Source organism: Chiroxiphia lanceolata, chromosome 1, assembly GCF_009829145.1.
Source record: "Chiroxiphia lanceolata isolate bChiLan1 chromosome 1, bChiLan1.pri, whole genome shotgun sequence".
Taxonomy (NCBI): Eukaryota; Metazoa; Chordata; class Aves; order Passeriformes; family Pipridae; genus Chiroxiphia; species Chiroxiphia lanceolata.
In genome coordinates this window covers 16,575,438-16,595,101 of record NC_045637.1, presented here as the reverse complement: position 1 = coordinate 16,595,101, position 19,664 = coordinate 16,575,438, and the positions used below count along the sequence as shown (strand labels likewise).

The 19,664-nt window shown below is 36.9% G+C and overlaps 1 long non-coding RNA gene across 1 annotated transcript; it reads left to right on the top strand.

Annotated features, from left to right (window-relative positions):
* The first annotated feature begins 4,642 nt into the window (after positions 1–4,642).
* LOC116790676 lies at positions 4,643–6,923 on the top strand. The gene is made up of 3 exons (XR_004358455.1): positions 4,643–4,727; positions 5,984–6,092; positions 6,479–6,923. It is a non-coding gene; the product is annotated as an uncharacterized LOC116790676 (long non-coding RNA).
* The last annotated feature ends 12,741 nt before the right edge of the window (positions 6,924–19,664 follow it).

Genomic DNA, 19,664 nt, shown 5'->3' with positions numbered 1-19,664 from the left:
CACAAATGCATCTGCGTGTATATATATACGTGTGTGCATGTATGTGTGCGTAAATAAATACATATACTAGGAAGTGGATAACATAAGGGAAGTTATTTGGCTTCCAACTATCATGAACATCACAAACCACGTAAAGCTTTACTAATATCCATGTTTCAAGACATTTCTCTTCTTGTAACATGTACTGAGAAGTCTAGTCAAACTTTTTGACATAAAACATGATTCTTACTGTCTACAGCTCTACTTTACTTAGTGTCTACCTTAATGAATCAAGATCTAATTATTCCGAACAAGATTCTTTGTGAGCACTCAGCCTTTCTGTAGCATGGCTTGATACCCTGCATCTGGCTGACATCTTTAAATATCGAAGATTAAAAGATTTCACTTAGTCATGTCAGGGACAGCTGCTTCTATGTGGCATATAATAAAATTACATCAGTGCACATGGTAAACTGTGAATGTCACAGGCTGTTTTCTCTCATGTAGCCTATTTTCTATTATCATTTAGGTTTTCTGTTGATCAGTTAGAACAAAACCTATTCCAAACATTCCTATAGAAAAAAAATTATTTTGATTTCCGTTAGGCACAGAAAATGTTAATCCAGCTACGTTACAACCCAATTACCTATTCTGAGTTTGGACCTGCTAGATTGGAGAAGGATGGAGAGGTGGGTAAAGATGAAAGTAGCTGCCCCTGTGGTATTTTTCAGAGATAGATTCATGAACATTTCTCCTTGTGCTGGCAATCTGACATTGTTTTTTTATTTTTATTTTCAGGTAACAAACTATTGATTTCAGGAAGTGATGAGTAAATGGCTGTTCTATACCTTCAAGAACTGCCGAGGTAGACACCAAGCTGCAGACAGAATTAGAATTTAAGATCTATCCCCGACTGCAGATCTTCCTTAAATAGATGCTAGGGTATGAATCTATTGATACAGTCATAAAAATCCAGGAAGGTTTAGAAAGAGAGTTTATACACTGACTATGTTACTGGAAATGTAGTGTAGAGAGTGCCATAAATTACATATACATTGTTTTACTGTGGAAGTAAACAATACTTTCATCTCATGGGAATGAGATAGATAAATGTGAGTAGGATTTTGGCATAACAAAGACTGGTTGGCTTCTTTGAGGAGAGTACACACAAAGACATCAGGAAATTGTCTTACGTGGAGTCATTCTGTGAAGGATAAAAGGAATAGGAAGTGAGGCTCCTATACATACTTCTGAGACTTCAACCAAAGTTATTATTCAACCCTTTTTATGAAAATTATTTTTACCATGTGAATAGTTTTTCCACTGACATATCATAAATATGTATAGTCCAAAAAATATTTACAACTTCAAATTTTAAAGCCAAAGCAAAATCTTTGCTAATAGGAAGAGCTGATACTGTAAGGATAAGTATCTAGTATATTCTTCTGGAATCAGCACTGAATTATCATTACAGGAAAAAATATGTTCATGTCTCTCTTCTTTATTCTCTGATCCTGAAAGACTTGCTTCTGCATTTAAAAACATAGCTTCTGCCTATACAGAACATATTGACCCTTTGAAGGTGAAGACTTGTACATGAGGAAAAGTTTCCATGAGGAATTACCACCTAATTTGAAATGTGCCCTTTGAACACAGGAGATAGGAAGGAAAGAAAGCAGATGACAGTGACTGTAGTACTAGTATTTAGTTACACTGATTAGCTATGTGCAAAAATTCATTGTTTTGAATAATTTGAAAACTTTTTTCACATTTACAAATAATTAAAATTATAAGCCCAATTCAGCTGGTTTTGTTATTAAAAGTTGATTGCTTTTATGTGAGTATTGCAGTGAAAGGAGCACAGGTAGAGATATGAGAATTCTTGGCATAGGCAAACCTAGTCCTGGCAGGTCATTCCATGTATCAGAGTCTGCTTGGGAAAATGAAAAAAGTCATCAGAGATGGGTGATAACAAAGAGCATTGACTGAAATACAATTTCTGGCTAAAGCTTGCAGTTGTAAATTGTTGACTTACCTGCTATAAGTGTTTACCACTTTCTGCAACCGGGGAAGACAGAACAGAACAAAAGGTTGGCACACAATGTCTCCTGCTTTATCCATGTCCTTTCAGATGGGCATGCTGTCTCCAAGTCATCATAGCTTTAGTAATTTTCCTGAGTAGCAGCAAACTCTGTTAAGGCCCCGTGGGTTGGCAAGATGTTCCATCATTTCAGACATGGGTTTCAGCACTGCGCTAGGGCTCTTCGTCACCCAACTACATTCTGCAGTCTCCAGAACTTTCTTAGTTCTTGACAGCGTTCCATGAGAAGGACAAGCTTTCCCACAATTTTCATGTACCTTTTCAAGAAGTATGAACATGTATGAATACAGACTTATACAGTGATAAACTAGAGATCCAAAACAATTCTGCAACATTTAAGATTAAATTTAATTTTTAATATATTTGAAGTTCTACTGTTGCAGGACTTCATCCTGAGCATGCAGGTTTATGAAGAGAAGACCTGGCTATTTAGACGTGTTCATGGCACAGATTTATTTACTCCTATCGTATAAATTGCCATTATTTCCCTCAGTGTTCTTTGATATACCTTTACATTTTATTTGCTTCAACTTAATAGTGAACTTAACATAAATGCATCATGAAAAAACCATGAAATTTGGCACTGTGAAACTTCTGGTTATAAAAACAATAGTGATCATACTAGTATAAGAAAGGTCAAAACTATTAGGTAAGTGCTACAAGGTTATGTTCTGAATCAGAAAATAATTACTATTTTAGTATTCTGGACATTTCTTATTTGCTTGGCTTGTGATATATATAATGATTTTTTTTTTCTCCTTACATTTAAAAGTGATGTTAAATATTGACAATGGCCTAAATCCCAAGGTAAGAAGGTAAAGAGTTGCATCTGATAAATTTGAACTCCAGGTGAAATCCACAGAGACTAATTCGACATTCTCCTCTGAGTAATGCTCCAAGAAAGTCAGGGTTAGACCTCTGTGCTCCCCACACAATCATTTAGAAACATGCATTGCTTCCAAAGTGCAACCCAAAAAGATGAATACACTGTGGAAGGGCTGACCTAGCATTAATCAATAGGAAAGGCCAAATGCAGGGCTATCTATATCAGTACTGTTGAATTCAATTTTGGAAGTTAAAGGTTGGCTTCCTTGAAAGTTTATGGTGTTTTCAAGATGAATATGCTCATCCCCTTGGAACATACTGCTGAAGTAATTCTCTGCAAGTGCATATATTGAGTAGGATTTAAGTATGGTTTCCAGGAGGTATCACTTCTGTAGTACTCAAATGTCATTTAATGAAGACTAGTTATAGGCCTGTCTCATTTTAAAAGCAGCCAAACCATTTTTCTAGAGTGTTTCCTAAATAATAGCTTATCAAGTAACCATTGAGAGTTCATTTATCATGGAAAGAGAAGAGAAATATCTAGTTAGAGGCTGAAATCTGTTAAAAAAAATCAAAAAAGGACAGACCTCAGCTCTACTGCTAAGTTTCTTTCTTGATTTGTATTTTTTTTATTTGGTCAAGGTTTTATTGGAAAACATGAGACTGCCTGAAGAAGGAGAAATGCTGGTATAAATCATTTTGGAGTGAAAAGGTCAAGAGACCAGACCTCTCCATTTTCTGGGTGATTACTGTAATTTCCAGACTAATACAAAAGTCAGCTCTTTTTTTTGGCAGGCTTGTTCTTGCCCCCCACAATGTCTTGAAACACAGCTGAAGCTCTGCTTTATGCTAGGCTCAGTAATCTTGATTTAGGTAAGGGAAGAGTTCAGAGCTTCTGCATACAGACAAGGACATTGAATAAGATTAAAACAATACAACTTTAACAATTGTAACATAGATTACTGCCTTGGATTAGTAGTCCAAAAACTTGACTATCTTCCAAGTTAGGTAAATAGTAATGTCTCAGAGATGTATCCCTTAAATCCCAGAGGTTTAAAAAGTGAGATAAGCTGTATGTATGATGACACCAGAAGGTTGTGTTGCCATTCACATAGATTTAGACAGGCTGGAGAAATGGATCAACAGGAATCTTATGAAGCTCAACAAAGGGAAAAGTAAAATCCTGCACCTGGGAAGGAATAACCCCGTGCACTAATACATACTTTATGCTACCTGTAAAGCAGATTTGCAGAGATGAAACTTGGGGTCCTGGTGGACAACAGGGTGACCTTGAGCCAGCAATGTTCCTGTGAAGAAAAAAAAAATCCAACAACCTGCCTGCTGGGCTGTTGCCAGCAGCTGAGGAGGGTCGTCCTTTTCTTCTGCTCAGCCCTGATGAAACATGTCTGGAGTGCAGCGCCACTTCTGCACTTCTCAGTACAAGAAGGATGTGGACTTTTATGGAGCACACCCAATGAACGGCCACAGAAATTATTAGGATACTGGAGTAGACAGGTTGAGTGAGGTGGGACTCTTTGACCTGGTTATCACCCATGCTTATAATCACCTGATGGGAGAATTGAAGATGTAGTAGGCAGACTCCTCTCACTTCTACGCAGTGGCAGGAGAGACAATGGACACAAATTAAAAAATAGGCAGTTTAATCTGAATCCAAGAAAATCAACTGTGAGGTTGGTACAACACTGGCACATGTTGACCAGAATGGTTGAGAGGTGTCCATCTGTGGAGATATTCAAAGCCTGAACAAAATCTGAGGCAATCTGCTATAACTGACCCTGCTCGAGCAGGTTGGTTGGTCTGGGTAAGCTCAACAGGATGCTTTCAAAACAAATTATACTGTAATTTCAAAGTTATTTTGTAATTCCCCCTGGTGGTCTAGTGGTTAGGATGCGGTGCTCTCACTGCCGCGGCCTGGGTTCGATTCCCGGTCAGGGAACTCCTCCGGGCAGATGGAGCTCATCAGCCCTGTAAGGTCATCCGTCTAAGAGAAGGTCACTCTAAACAAACCCACGTCCTGAGGACCCCACTGCCACTGTCCAAGCTTGCTCGGCCCCGGCAGATGAACTTTAGGATTAAAGGGTGGGCTCAGCTCAGCGCACACTGTGTCTCACCTAAAAAATCCACTGCGCAGGATCGAAGGGTAAAGACCTTTCCCAAATCTTCGTTCGCGAAGACTGGCCATGAAAACGAAATTTTGTAATTCTCTTCCATTAACTGAATATTTCACAACTATCAGTAATTTAGTAAATCAGCGCTTATTTCTGCAGATGTAAAATCTGTGGCATTTAAAAGTTCTTCCGAGCTTTCTGAAGAACACATGCCCACATATACCACAGCAGTGATTAAATTCCCATGCTAATTCACATTTCAGTGTCTTTACCTAGTCTCAGCTTCAAAAGGCCCATTTAGTAGGCATAGGTTTACAAAACCTTGATGTATTGTCTTAATAAAAATCAGAATAAAATACTTTGCATCTGTTTTCTGCACAGTACAGTTATCTTTGTCTACATAAACTATTTTTTATTTTTCTTCCCAAATCCCAAACTAGTAATTCCTTTTGATTTAAACAGACATTAATTAAATAAGAAGGAGTTCACATTATGGGAATGCTTAGTAGAGTTTATATAGGGAAAATGACAAATTGAATTCTTCAAAAATGAACTTTATTACTGTTTTGGGATTCCAAGAATTGATGTTAAAAAATCCAGCATGTAATTCTTTAAGAAATTCAATGCAAAAAAATGTGATTTATGAACAACTGTTTTTATATTCTCTGATTCATTTCCTATAAGACTTATTCTTAATTAAAATCTTAAATAATTTCCTATGGTGGGTAATACTGTGGATAGTATTTCTTGTTCATTTAAATCAGTGATTCTTTTAAATTGATGTCTGTTCCTTGATCATGTTTCTCAGTGTTTTCTCATACATGACTAAGAAACACAAGGTGGTATATGCCCTTTGACAACCTCTATTTAGAATTCCTTAAGTTTGTTTTCATCTCTTTTTAAAAATTAAGTAATTTCTGGGGCAGTGTTTCCAATGTACTTAATACAGAAAGAAGCTAGACATGCTGACAAGGTTCCAGGACAGCAACTAAATGCCTTGGTAAATTTAAATGTGTGAATATTCCCAGCAGAAGGTGATTCTGTTGTCTGTTAAAAAGGTCAGCGTGTTTTCTCCCTGTTTCTTTTACAAGAAAATGTAAGCTGTTTGTTAGCAACTGTAAGATATGCTATAGCATCTGTGATAAGAATAAGTATTTGCTGGTTGCTGTTTGATTTCACTTTATGTCAGATTAACATACGAGGTCCTCTGCAGCTTGATATTTTCAGACTGCTACACGTGCACTGCTTTACCTGTATACATTGCTGCTTACAGAACTGAGGAAACAGCTTTGCAATTTATATGTTGGATATCTTGTATTTTGACTGGAAAGAAGGTTTATTCTTTTATTTCATTATAAAACAGAAAGCAAAATGGTTTCTTCAAATATAACCTTCCATACGTAAACAATATATATAAAATTGTATTCTTAATTTTATTTTACAGAAGTAAATCTGCAGTATGTAGGAAGACAGAACATGGGAACTAAGAAAAAAAAAACAGCTCTTTGAAAATTTTTTGAAAACCTACTGAAAATGTATTTAGAAACTGGAAGATTTTTAGAAATTGGAAGATTCTGGAATCAGAGAGCACAATGAGCCAAAAGATGAATCTAGAACGAGTGATGTAACGAATGGGGCCCTCCAATCTCTGAGCAGCATCAAAGTACTAGAGGTTGCTAGATAATGCTGTTCCAGACTCTGTAAAAAAAGCAGTGACTGCTGGTGATTTTCTTTAAACAACAGCTCTAGACTGGCTTAATTTTGTAATGTCTTAGTGGACGTTTTTGCACAATAGGGGATATACACTGCAGCAAAAAAATCTCCATTGTTACAGCTGTGTTTGGAATTCCAGCAATATATATCAGTTTCATCAATAAACCTGTTGTCAAGTAAAATAATGTCTGAATTAATGTACAGAATGTTTTCACCAGTTCAAATTTAAAAACACTCTGACACGAATTATTACTCTTATGGAAATTGTTCTTTTGTGCTTAGATAGAAAGCAAAAGGATCAGGCCAGGTATGCTGAATGCTGGAAAAATTATAGGATGAGACAATGACCCAAATACATTTGCAACCTGTGTTTGTATTCTCAGATATAGAGAGGATTTAGCAAATAATCTCTATTGAAAACTGGATTTCCATTAGCCAGGATATTCAAATAGATTAATCAACATTTGAAACTGAACAATTTGCTGAACAATTGTGGAAATTCTTAGAACTGATATTTCACCAGATTGTCCAACCACCTGATAAGCTTTGAATATTTATTTTAGTGGAGGCAGTTGTACAGAAAAAAACTGCAAACAGATAATACTATGTTTTTCTTCTTCAAAGATATGCATTTAAATTATTTTTAGATCTTCCTGGAAATATGAGATTTGAATATTATTGACACAAGAATCTATTACTTTATGTGTCCAATATAAGGGTTTGCAGCCTGAATTTACTATATTTCAAATGTCCTGGGATTCCTATTCTTCAGGATTTCTGGAAGGAGAACTGTAACTGGGTGGAAATGGGCATGTGTAAGAGACATTGTGTACTCTGGCAAAGCAACTCATCTGGAGTGTAAAGGAAGCCCTGGGCACAGGAGAAACACTGAAATGTAATAGTTATCCTAGTACTCCACTTCTCATCTGTGCTATATTAAAACAGGATGCAGCTGAATGTTTGCAAGTGCTTTTGAAGAGTTCACACAAAGAAAACAATAGCTTCCAGAGGGACAGAGATTTCTGCTGAATTGTTTGTGTATCATTGTGACAGAAACAAAAGGAAAGTCAGATACACAGAGCAAATTTTAGTTCTGCCATATTGCTGAACAAAAGATAGTTTGTTCTTTTAGAAGAGGTCCCCCCTCTGGCCTCACTCTCTCTAAAAAGAACAAAGCTTTCATTCAAAGAATTTGATTAAAAATATAATTTGAAAAAAAACAGGTCTAGAAATGAGAATGTTACTATGAATAACACCCAATAAAAGACCATGGGTAATCTTCTTTACATTATTTTCATTTCACTGCTAAATTATTAAACAGCAATTTTTCAACTGCTTTGAACTCTGAAATAGCATTTTCTGCAATACTTATGCTCTCTGGTACACTGCATCAATCAAATCCGGCTGCCATAGATTTCAAATAGCTTGTTGGAAAAATGTGGTGATTTAACATGCTGCCTGTACTGCGCCTTGACAAAACTGAGAAGTAGCGAGAACATTTCCATTTAAATTAATTGTCCACTATTAACTTCCTAATGGAGTTTTGGTTAATTAACAATTATTTACATGTGAAACATGAAGACATTTTAAACCAATCTTTAACCCTCTCCCATTCTTCATTTGGCGTAAAGCCAAATGAAAACCTGTAAATGAAGCTATTGCTGAATCAAGGATTTTAGCACTACCTCTGGTCAATAATAAGAGCTAGTTGTAGCAGTGATCAGTACACTGGCATGAGATCACATACAGAAGAATGCTTCAGGTACCATCAATCAGACTCAGATTTATCAAGTTGCAGAGGGAGTCCCCATCCTTCAGCCGGGGTAATACATGCCCTTCTGCATCATATGACACAGCTGCAGGCATGTGGCTGGTGTTCGTGTCTCTATAATCAATATCTTCCTTCACAGGAATAGAAAAGCTTTCATTTCTAGGTGGGTTACTTGGCATTTTTTTCACTGGGAAGAAGTTTTCTTTCTTAATTCTGTATGATGATGGAGAAGTAATTGCCGCTAGTTTAAACATAGTACCCACTGTCATACAATAAATGGAAAGAATGATTTCTCCTGCTATTAAATGTGAAGTAGTTTGGATTGGAATTTATCTGAGAATCCCAATTAAAATAAGAACAAGAAAAGAACTTGAGGTTGGACATCTAGAAATCAGAAATCAAGTAAATGCAAAAATTTTAGGTTCAAAAGCATTGCAATCCAAATGAAAAATAACAGACTGACAAATTACTTTTGACAATCCACTAGGAACTGAAGCTGTTGTATGGTTGTTTTCAGAGACTGAAACTTGTGACTGATGTGAACCTGACAACAGGGCTGAGCAACTTGTGCACACAGTGCTATTTCAGCAGGCACACTCTGTATCAGGTGAACTGGAAGCTGTGGGGAAAACAGAGCCCTGGTAAGACAAAAAAGGGGTTGACAGGGCTGCTGCGAGGCTGGCTAACTGATATATAACCTACTGCCTGGAAATAAGACTGCACCAACGGAATCAGAATCTTGGACAGCCTTAAACCCACTCTGAGGCTCTGTGGGGTTTGCTGGAGGGGATTGGGGACAGTGGGAAAGGAGGTCAGACGGCTGCAGGCTGAGCAGGTGCCATCGAGGCCCTTGGCAAAAAATGGCTGCAATTGCTGTTTTGTCAGCGGGACACGCGATACCTCGGCTGGGCAGAAGGATGCATGGCAGAGCTGCCAGATGAACGAGACTTGGCAAGCCTGAAGGTGGGGATGGAAATCTGGAGCCTCTGGCCAAAAGCAGGGAATTAGTCAGGTTCAGTCAAGATACAGAACACTGCAAGCGGAATTGCAATTCACTCAATTTTCCTACCTAATCTTGTCTTTATAGCCATTTCATATGTATGCAATTTTTTATTTTTTTCTTTCATGTGCTTTATAATTTTTAGTTAGATAAAACACAATAATGCTAACGTAGCTGTGAAGATAATTTAAGCTCATGTTAAAAATGTGTAGAAGAGAACAAAACCGTAAATCTCCATAGTATTCTTATTTTGCACAGGAAACAAACTTTCAATTTTTTTATAGGAAAAGCATATATTTTTCCTATATTAGCATCCACACAAAGAAGCAAAAATGAGAGACCCAAGCTTTTAAAAACAGCATGCATAAATTGAGTTTCTGATTACTTATTGGTATTAATGTGAGTTGAGTTAAACAGCACCTGAAAACAAATATCTAAGCAAAACTTTAGGCAGCTAGCTTTGGAAATCTTGGCTTTAAGAAAAGCATAACATATGCATTCATCCACCATTAGTGATTCTGGCTTATTGAATTGGCTGGACATAGTGATGGATTCCTGCCTTGTCAGCACTTGTATCTGGAGGAGGCATTGCCAGAGATGTGGTTATACATAATCTGGAAACAAAAGACCCTTGAACAAGACTTCATATCTTGTTTGTACTGTTTCAATCACACAAATTTTCAAACTTTTACTTGATTAATGCTAATCAGTCTGCTGGATTACTTTATCTGACTGTACTTTGCTCTGACAACAGTTTTCCAGAACAGTCAAGAGTTTTGGATTTGATTCTCTAAGTTTGAATTTCATGTCTAGTGACTCATCAGTATTTTCATGAAAATATGAGCTATTTTATTCACACAGTATAATAATAATAATGTAGAAAGTTAGCTATAGAGATACTTTTCTTGACCTCTCCTCAGCTTGTAAATTTATATATATGGATAGATTTTCAAAAGTATATAAAAAATGTAGTCATTATTGTACTGTAAATTCATGGATAGAGCTGTTCACTGAATATATTCTGTCCACATTTAGTACAGAATCCAGCCCAGTGACCTAATTAATGTTTCTGGATGGTGTTGAAATAAAAAGTTCTGAAAAGAAATCCTGAATCTGTACAGGTTTCAGGAGCAGTTTTTCTTATTATATGTCCATTCCTGTAGCCAAATGCATAGTCCATCTGTCTGTAAGCAACATAAACAGTAGCATACGTTCATAGATGAGTGGCAAAGAAAATTGGAATTTATTTAAACAGAGGTCACAAACCCAGAAATCCTACACTGTATCTAGGTCTAATTGGTTTACTTTTAAAATTTCATTGTCTCATCTTCCTTTACCTTTCATTGAAGAGTTTTACACAAAGTTTGCATATTGATGTGGTCTACTAATCATTTACTAGTGTATGAAGATTCATTTTGCAAAAATTAACTTTGTCTACTTGTCATATGAATAGGAGAAAAATACGGAGACAAAAGCAGAGAGAATGGAAAGTATCACACTGTTTCTTGTTTCCATCAAGATCACAGTTTGGAGAAGACTGGTATATAATTTTCTTTCAAATGAGAAACTTAACTTTCTTTGTTTTGCTAATACAATGTATTCTCTTGAACACTCACCTGAAAGCTCACTCTTTCTCTTTCTCTTTATTGGGAAGTCTAATCTACAACCTAATCTATTTTCTTTATGAGGAAGGATGAAAGAATCACAGATTCTCTTTACATTTTGCTCTGAAGTGGGTGATAAGTGCAGTCAAGGAGTTATTAATTGTTCATCAATAGTGATTAGTGTGGTCAGCAGGATTAGGGCAGTGATCATCCCCCTGTCAGTACTAGTGAGGCTGTACCTTGAATCCTGTGTTCAGTTCTGGGCCTCTACTACAAGAAAGATGTTGAGGGGCTCAAATCAGTCTAGAAAAGGGCTATGAAGCTTGTGAAGATTCTGAAGTCCAAGTCTAATGAGGAGCACTGAGGGAGCTGGAGTTCTTTAAACTGGAGAAAAGAAGGCTCAGGAGTGACCCTAGAGCTCTCTACAACTACTTCAAGGTAGCAAGGTGAGGGTTGGTACCTTCTCCCAAATAACAAGTGATAGGACAAGAAGAAATGGCCTCGAGTTGTGCCAGGGGAGGTTTACATTTGATATTAGGAAAAATTTCTTCCTTGAAGGGGTTGTCAAGCATTTGAACAGGCTGCCCAGGGAGGTGTTGGATTCACCATCTCCGGAGGTATTTAAAAGTTGTGTAGATGTGTCACTTAAGGACATGGTTTAGAGGTCGACTTGGCAGTGCTGAGTTAACAGTTGGAGTCAATGGTCTTAAAGGTCTTTTCCAACCTAAATGATTCTGTGATTCTATGATTTTTTTTCCACAAATAAAAACAAACTTTGAAGACCCCCTACAGCACTCCAGTTCATGACATTTACCTCTGCCCATGGCAGGAGGGGGGAGAATCAGATGATCTTTAAGGTCCTTCCAAGCCATGATTCTATAGTTCCATAGCGCAATCTTTTCAAGTAGATATCATATTTGCTGTAAGCAGCAATCCTCATGGAGTTTCCCTTGATGTCAGATCCTTCTGAAGTACCCCATTTCTCTTTTCTTGTCTCAGATAGCCAACTCAGATAACTCCTTTCTGCCATAGTCCTGGAATGGCTGTACTGTTTTTCACAGATGGTAGTGTAGAACACGTGCAGGTGTTAACCATCTAGACTTTCTGAGCTCTTCTGTTTTGTATTGATAGTGCCTATTTAGTGATTTCTATGTGAAATAATAATATGGTAAGTAGAGCCTCTAAGAGTAGAAATGTGGTTAATATTACCATTTTCTAATTTGTATTTTTTCAAATTACCTAAAACTTAGAGCTAGAAGCTATTTTTTTAAAATTATTATTATTAAGTATGATTTATAATACACTAAATCTCTTTTTTTCACTTCCCACCTCCTTTTTAAGTGGAAGAATACACTAGGGCTCACACATACACACACATATCTTCCCCATTCTAAAAGTTGGGGGAAGATATGTGTATCCATTGTAATTTATTTCCATATTTATCTCCATTCTCACCACCTCTTTTAGTGGGAGCACTGCATTGTCCGCTGGATGGAAATAAAAGATAAGAAAATAACAAAAACTCTCGCTTGGGAAATAAAAACAGTTATTTAGGGCTCAGTATTTCAAGGGGATTGCTTGTGGCTCCACAGGAACTTCTGTTTGACAAGTTTGATTTTTGCATGACAAAACATTTGCTACAGAAAGAATGTTTTTCAACTCTGTGCTAGAGGAGAGAGAAGTGCAAAGGTCCTAGCAAACTCTGCCATAGCTCATTTTCATACTCATGTGGGTGCACCATAAATTTAATTTCATTCAGATCTCTCCCTAGTGCTTCATCTGCAGGAATCCAGGTTTTTTTCAGAGGTTGTTTTTTTTGAACCAGTTCACGAATTTGGCTGACTGAGTTTCATATCTGTGTAGTGTAATGACTGAGTTACATAAGAGATTCTAAGAGAATTGCTGAGGCATCCACAATGTTAAAACTCGAATGTTAAGAATTCATAACATGCATATGATTGCTGTAGGAAAGACTTCTATCCTTCTGGAGTAGGCTCTAGACATCATTTTCCTCCATCCTCCACCTGTGGATTCACTGATTCAATGTCTTCTACAGGGTACTTGCCCTGCTAAGGATGCACCAACACATCTAAGGCAAATTGAGATAACAGATATGGTGTTAGTGAGCAAAAGTAAATGGGAGCTATGGTACAGCATGTAGAGGTATGTGGGGAAAGACAGATGAGTTATTTTCTATACAAGTGGAATAAGGATACATGTGCAGGGTCCCAATATACAGATGGCTGACAAAGTCAGGAACTATGTTGGACTTTAGTCTATTATCACAGACGAGGAGGCAGTGAATGTTTTCTACTTCCTCCATATATGTAGGAGAGTTACTACTGGGGCTGGCACCTATGGATATCAAGTATTGTACCATTTTTCATACCTGAAGGGGCAGAGTAGAATAACTATTCCCCTGCGTGTCTTCGGGGGGATGTGATAGTTTAAATATTAATTAGCACCAGCTTTCAGTGCTTCCACATGCTTGGATCGATGATATCATTGTGGTTATATAGTATCTATATGGTTATTGTAACTACATCTGGCCTTGCCTTGATTATGCAACAAGAGTCGTGAATCATACCACACTCTCAGCTGGTTTATAGCCATAATTACGGTCCACATGTTTATTTTATTTTACATACTTGTCAGCTGGGAAGAGGAACACTTTATAGAATCATTGTAGTTTTATCAGTTGTAACAAATGATCTTATCTTTACTGCCTTCCATTATCTCTGAAATTGATTATCTCCTTACACTTCTTATTTTCCTTTTTATAAATTCAAACTAACTAAAGAGTGCATCCTTATATTCTTAGTAATGAAATAAGAATTGCATGATAACTCAAAATGTGGAGCGGGGTTCTAACTCCTTTAACCTTTGTAAAATGAACCTTTTATTACTTTGTAGATCAATCATCTGATAGAGATTAAGATAATTTTTAAAAAACTCATGACTGTTTTCATCAGCATTTGAAGTCTTTAAGATGTAGTTGTTTTAGTTACACAATCATTGCCTTGGTTTATATTTGTACAGTCAAACTTTTAAGTTTCTCCAAAGTAAATAATGAAGTTATACATGTGCAAATTAACTTATGTATTATGTTTATTGACACAACCAAAGGGGTGAGTGGTTTTGAGACCTCTTATAAATGCCTTCTCTTAGAGACTAAAATCAAATACAACTTTACATGTTCAGAGGAAAACATGTATAGAGAACAACTATGCCATGAATTTCAATCAATAGAAATAAGATGCAGGATGAGGTGAATTTTTGTGGCTAATTTTTTATCCTCAGTGCACTGGAGCTAAAAGTTCACTTTAGGTCATTCCCAGTTCTGGAGATACCTTTTTGCGGCCACACTCCCAGGATGGACCACACAGCCTGTCTGTGCCTTACCACCTCCAATTCCTAAAGTACAGCAAAAGGGACCAGGATAAAAAGTCTATATCTGATACTCACAGCTGTCGATGATACTGAAAAGGAAATTTTTATTTAAGTATTTTGCTGTAATTGGACTTAGGATTTTACCAAAATGTCTGTGAGTCTGTAAGGACAGTTTCCAAATTATAATGTCATCTTCTCTCTAAGAAATCTCCCCTTAAAGGTTAAAATATTTCCTGAAGTTTCTAGTAATTATTCAAAAACATGTTGCAATGTACAAAATAACCAGAAAACACAAAAATCACAGCTCAGGAAATAATTTAGTAAAAACTTGATGACATGTAAACATTCAATGAATTTAGAGACTTGGCTTATGATTTTCAAAGCCTTGTATTTGGTGTGACAACAACTGTAAGTTCCCCCAAACTTTCTGCTACAGAACATGTGCTGCACCCAGAACTGACTTGAGAATCAATGTCATTCTGAAGCAAGTTTTTGGGTTTTGAAATGTATTGATTTATTTTTTTTTCCACAGTAGAACAATGAGAATACCTTCCTGGAAACAGTGTTCTCAGAAAAATGGAATTTTGTGAAAAATTTTGACTGAACTCTGAGCTGTTGCGTCTGGAAAATGTAAGTGGCCTGTGTTCAGCTTTAGGCTGGGGGATACTTTTACTGATCCAGAATTGTATCCTCTTATTTCAATATCTTTCCTGACTTATCTAGGGCAGACCTTCTCATCCATGATCAGGTTGAATTGGGCAAATAAAAGTCTTTGACACAGCGCTTTGCCCTAGTGGCATTCCATGTACAGGGATAGCTTATTTTTATGTTCTCTCTAAAAACCTTCCTAAAGAAAACATCTTGATACCTTTTGCATTTTATAGAAGTTTTTTAAACTTAAAAAACAAAAAGAAAAAGGTAAGAAAAGGGAAAAAAAAAAGGAAACTTAAGTAGCTACATCTACATGGAAGTTCAGATTGTGAGGTTTTTTTAGGCTATGATGTCAAATTAAACTCTTCTCACAAATATAAGTGACTTTTTCACATGAAAAAATATCTCTGTGTTTTGGGGTCAATCGTGGTACTAAAGCAAGCTTAAAAGTATTACAGGATCAGCTGTCAGTAAGCTTCAGACCATAAGTAACAAAACCAGCACAAACATCTTGGCAAAATAATGGCATAAATTTAAATAAATGCAACTATGCAAGAATTAAGGATATTATGCAACTGCTGCTGAAATGGGAAGGAATTCTATTTTATTATGGGCTTTGCTTCCAGTAAGTTATGTCCTCAGCAGTTTTCCGCTGGTCATTGCAACCACATATAAAAAATATCTTCTTGACTGTTACAGTCAATAAAACAATTAAATGTTAAGACAAAGAAAAATGAAAATCCTTGTCTATTCTGAGTACAAAATTTCACTGGAGGATAGAGAATGTTTTAACTGTCTGAAGTATATTCACTTCTTGTGGTTATTAATACAAAGGTAGCCAAAGAATATTTTTGAGATAGGAGAGACAAACTATATCTGTAAACTCATCTCTACTTATTGCTTATTCTCTTTGTTCTTCACAAGTTTATAGTGAAGAATATGCCAATATGAGAGATGTCCAAAATAGAAAGTTACTTGCAGAATGTGCCTAACCTGTTTTATTGGTGCAATTAAGTGACAAAAGACAGTCTGTCTTCAGATTCTCATTTATTTGGCAGAGTAGTAGGAAGACTACTAAGACGTTACTCAGAAAAAATATGAAAAATAAGTAAGTTAATGACTAAAATGTCTTTCAAAGAAAAGTCCAAATCCCAGAACTAGTGTAGAAGAATCAAAGGAGAAAGTGGGAAAAAGAAGAGGGTGGCAAGTCTACCAACATATACACCAACATGCCTATGATAACTGACACTTCTCAGTAGCAAAACTCGAGTTTGCTTTGTGTTTGAAACTCTTACTGTAGATCCTTTTCTATGTCCTGCTGCAATATAGAAAACTTCATGGGTTTCCATCAGTTGCACAGATGGAAAAGCTTTCATCTTCAGAACCCTGCCCTTAATGTTATTCTTTATTAGACTACCAAATATATGCAAGAATAAGGAGGCAGAAGAGGTAAAATTAAAATGTAGTAAAAAAACCTCCACATTACAAAAAAAGGTTTCTGGGAAACAAAGAAAACATGAGTCTAAATTACACATGAGAGCTTACACAAATATGCAGATATAGAATCACAGAATCATCAAGGTTGGAATAGACCTACAAGATCATCCAGTCCAACCACAAATCCAGCACTACCACTGCAACCCCTAAACCACTAAACCACATTACACAGCACCAGATCCAGACACCTCCAGGGATGGTGACTCCACCACCTCCCTGGACTATTATTCCAATGCCTGGCCACCTTAACAGTGAAAGGTTTTTTTCTAATATCTAGTCTGAACCTCTCCTGTCTCAGTTAAGGCTATTTTGTCTGGTCTCCTCACTTCAAGCCTGGTAGAAGAGACTGACCCCCACCTCACTGCTACCTCCTTTCAGGTAGTTATAGAAAGTAATGAGGTCCCCCCTGAGCCTCCTCTTCTCTAGACTAAACAAACACAGCTCCATCAACCATTCCTCATAAGAAGATTTTCTAGACCCTTCACGAGTGGTCCTTTTTGCCCTTCTCTGAACACACTCCAGCACCTCAATGTTCTTTTTAAAGTGAGGGGCGCAGAACTGAGCACAGTACTTAAGGTGCAGCCTCATTAATGCTGAGTGCAGGGTGGTGATCACTTCCTTAGTCCTGCTCTTAAGCTATTCTTGAGACAGGCTAAGATGTCATTGGCCTTCTTGACCACCTGGGCACACTGCTGGCTTATATGGACCTGGCTGTCAACCAGCACACTGAAGTCCCCTTCTACCAAGCAGCTCTCAAGTCAGTACACCCCACCCTGTAGCACTGGATGGGGTTGTTGTAACCCATGTGCACCAAGGCAATTTGCCTTATTGTACCACATGCAGTTGTCCTTAGTCCACTGATTGAATATGTTCAGATCTCTCTGTAGAGCAGATTCATTCTCTCACCCAACTTAGTGTCATCTGCAAATTTACTGAGGGTGCACTCAATCCCCAGATCCAGATCACCAATAAAGACACTAAACACGACTGGCCCCAATACTGAACCCTGGGGAACAACACCCGAGACTGACCGCCAGCTAGGCTTAGCCCTTTTAACCACAACTTGCTGGGCCTAGTCATCCAGTCAGTTTTTTACCCATTGAAGAGTCCATCAATCCAAATCACAAGCAGTTTTTCTAGGAAGATGCTGTGAAAGATAGTGTCAAATGCTTTACTGAAGTCTAGATAGACTACATCCACAGCCTTTGCCTCATCTCCGAAGCAGATCACTTTGTTGTAGAAGGAGATCAGGTTGGTCAAGCAGAACCTGCCTCTCATAAATCCATATTGGTTGGGCTTGATCCCCTGGTTGTCCTGCATGTGCCATATAATCTCACTAATGGTAATCTTTTCTATAACCTCGTCCAGAACTGAAGTTAGGCTGACAGGCCTGTAGTTCTCCGGATCATCCTTCCGACCCCTCTTGTAGATGGATTTTATATTCACTCATTTCCAGTCAGCTGGAACTTCTCCAGTTAACCAGGACTGCTGGTAGATGATTGTGAGTGGTTTGGCAAGTTCTTTTGCCAGTTCTGTCATTACTCTGGGGTGGATCTCACCAGGGCCCATAGACTTGTGGGTGCCTAATTGGCATAGCAGGTCACTAACCATCTCCTCCTGGATGATGGGGGCTTCGCTTATCTCCCTGTTTCTAACTTCTAGCTTTGGGGGCTGAATATCCTGAGGACAACTGGTTTTGATACTAAAGACTGAGTCAAAGGAAATGAAATATCAGATAGGTTTATTTAGTCTAGTTTAAGAAACATTTTTCCAGGAAGATAAATGGACAGTATCTCCAATTATGTGTGCTCTAGTTGCAGTACAAGTTTGTCATTTTAGTAGTACAATTGTCTGGAATGTAGAAAATCTGAATTAATATCCTTGTTTTCTGTTGTCTTGCTGCAAAATCCTGTGAAATTTCCTACCCTCTTCTGTGACTCAACTGGTAATAAAAAACATTTCTATAACAAAGTTTTTCTTAAATCCAATAGAGGAAAATGTGCAGTACAGATACTATAGTATTGAATCCTATTCTTTACCATATTCAAAACAATTTGTAACAGTTTTGTCTGACTAGTGCTTGGAAAGAACGAAGTGTTTATGATGACCAATCATAAAAGTTACATCTTTGAAATGTTCTACTGGACTTCACAAGACTTTCCTTTACTGATCTTTGTTCATCAGTAACTATTTTCTGAATTCAAACATTGAAGTCAAAACAGTTAAGCCAATTTACACCAGTTTCTTTTCTTAATACTTTAGCTGTGAGACTTCACTTGCCCCACAGCAGTTTTGATGACTAATGCATCATCCATGGGCTGAACAAACCATTTTTATGGCATATCTTTCCGGTTTATATTTTTACATTCTACGCTTATTAAAACTTCTACTTCAATTTATAAATGCTAATACAGTGAAACATATGTGTATGTACTTTTACATATACAAATATTTTTTAATATTAGAGTACTCAGTCATGCATTAAATATTTTTAAAGTGTTCTTTCAGTGGTTAAGAAATGCTTTTTGCATTTGTCTTTTGCAACCTTGTCCCTCTGAAGTCTCAAATAAAACATTTCTATTAACATCTCTACTATACCTTGAGGGTAAAATTTCTAAATATTACATTAGAAATGAAAGATTATTTTTGATGGCTTTAAATATTTTCTTCAGTATTATATTATAAACATTTGTACAGTAGAATTCTTTTTCTAAAAATATCATGTAACAGAGCACGTACGTTAATTTGATATGAATATTCTTTGTAACATGATACTATTTTTGTAACAAAAAGGCAAAAAAAGAGCATAATTTCTATTGTAGGATCTTGTTTCTGTTTTAACTCCCATTATCCCACAGCATCGAAGAATCTGAGTACGTCTTGAACACAGAAGGAACTGACTCAGCCTCTGTGCTGAGAACATATCATCTTTTAAGCTGATTTAAAAGATGACCAATACGAGAGATGCCTAAAGTAGAAAGTTACCTAAAGAATGTGCCTAATG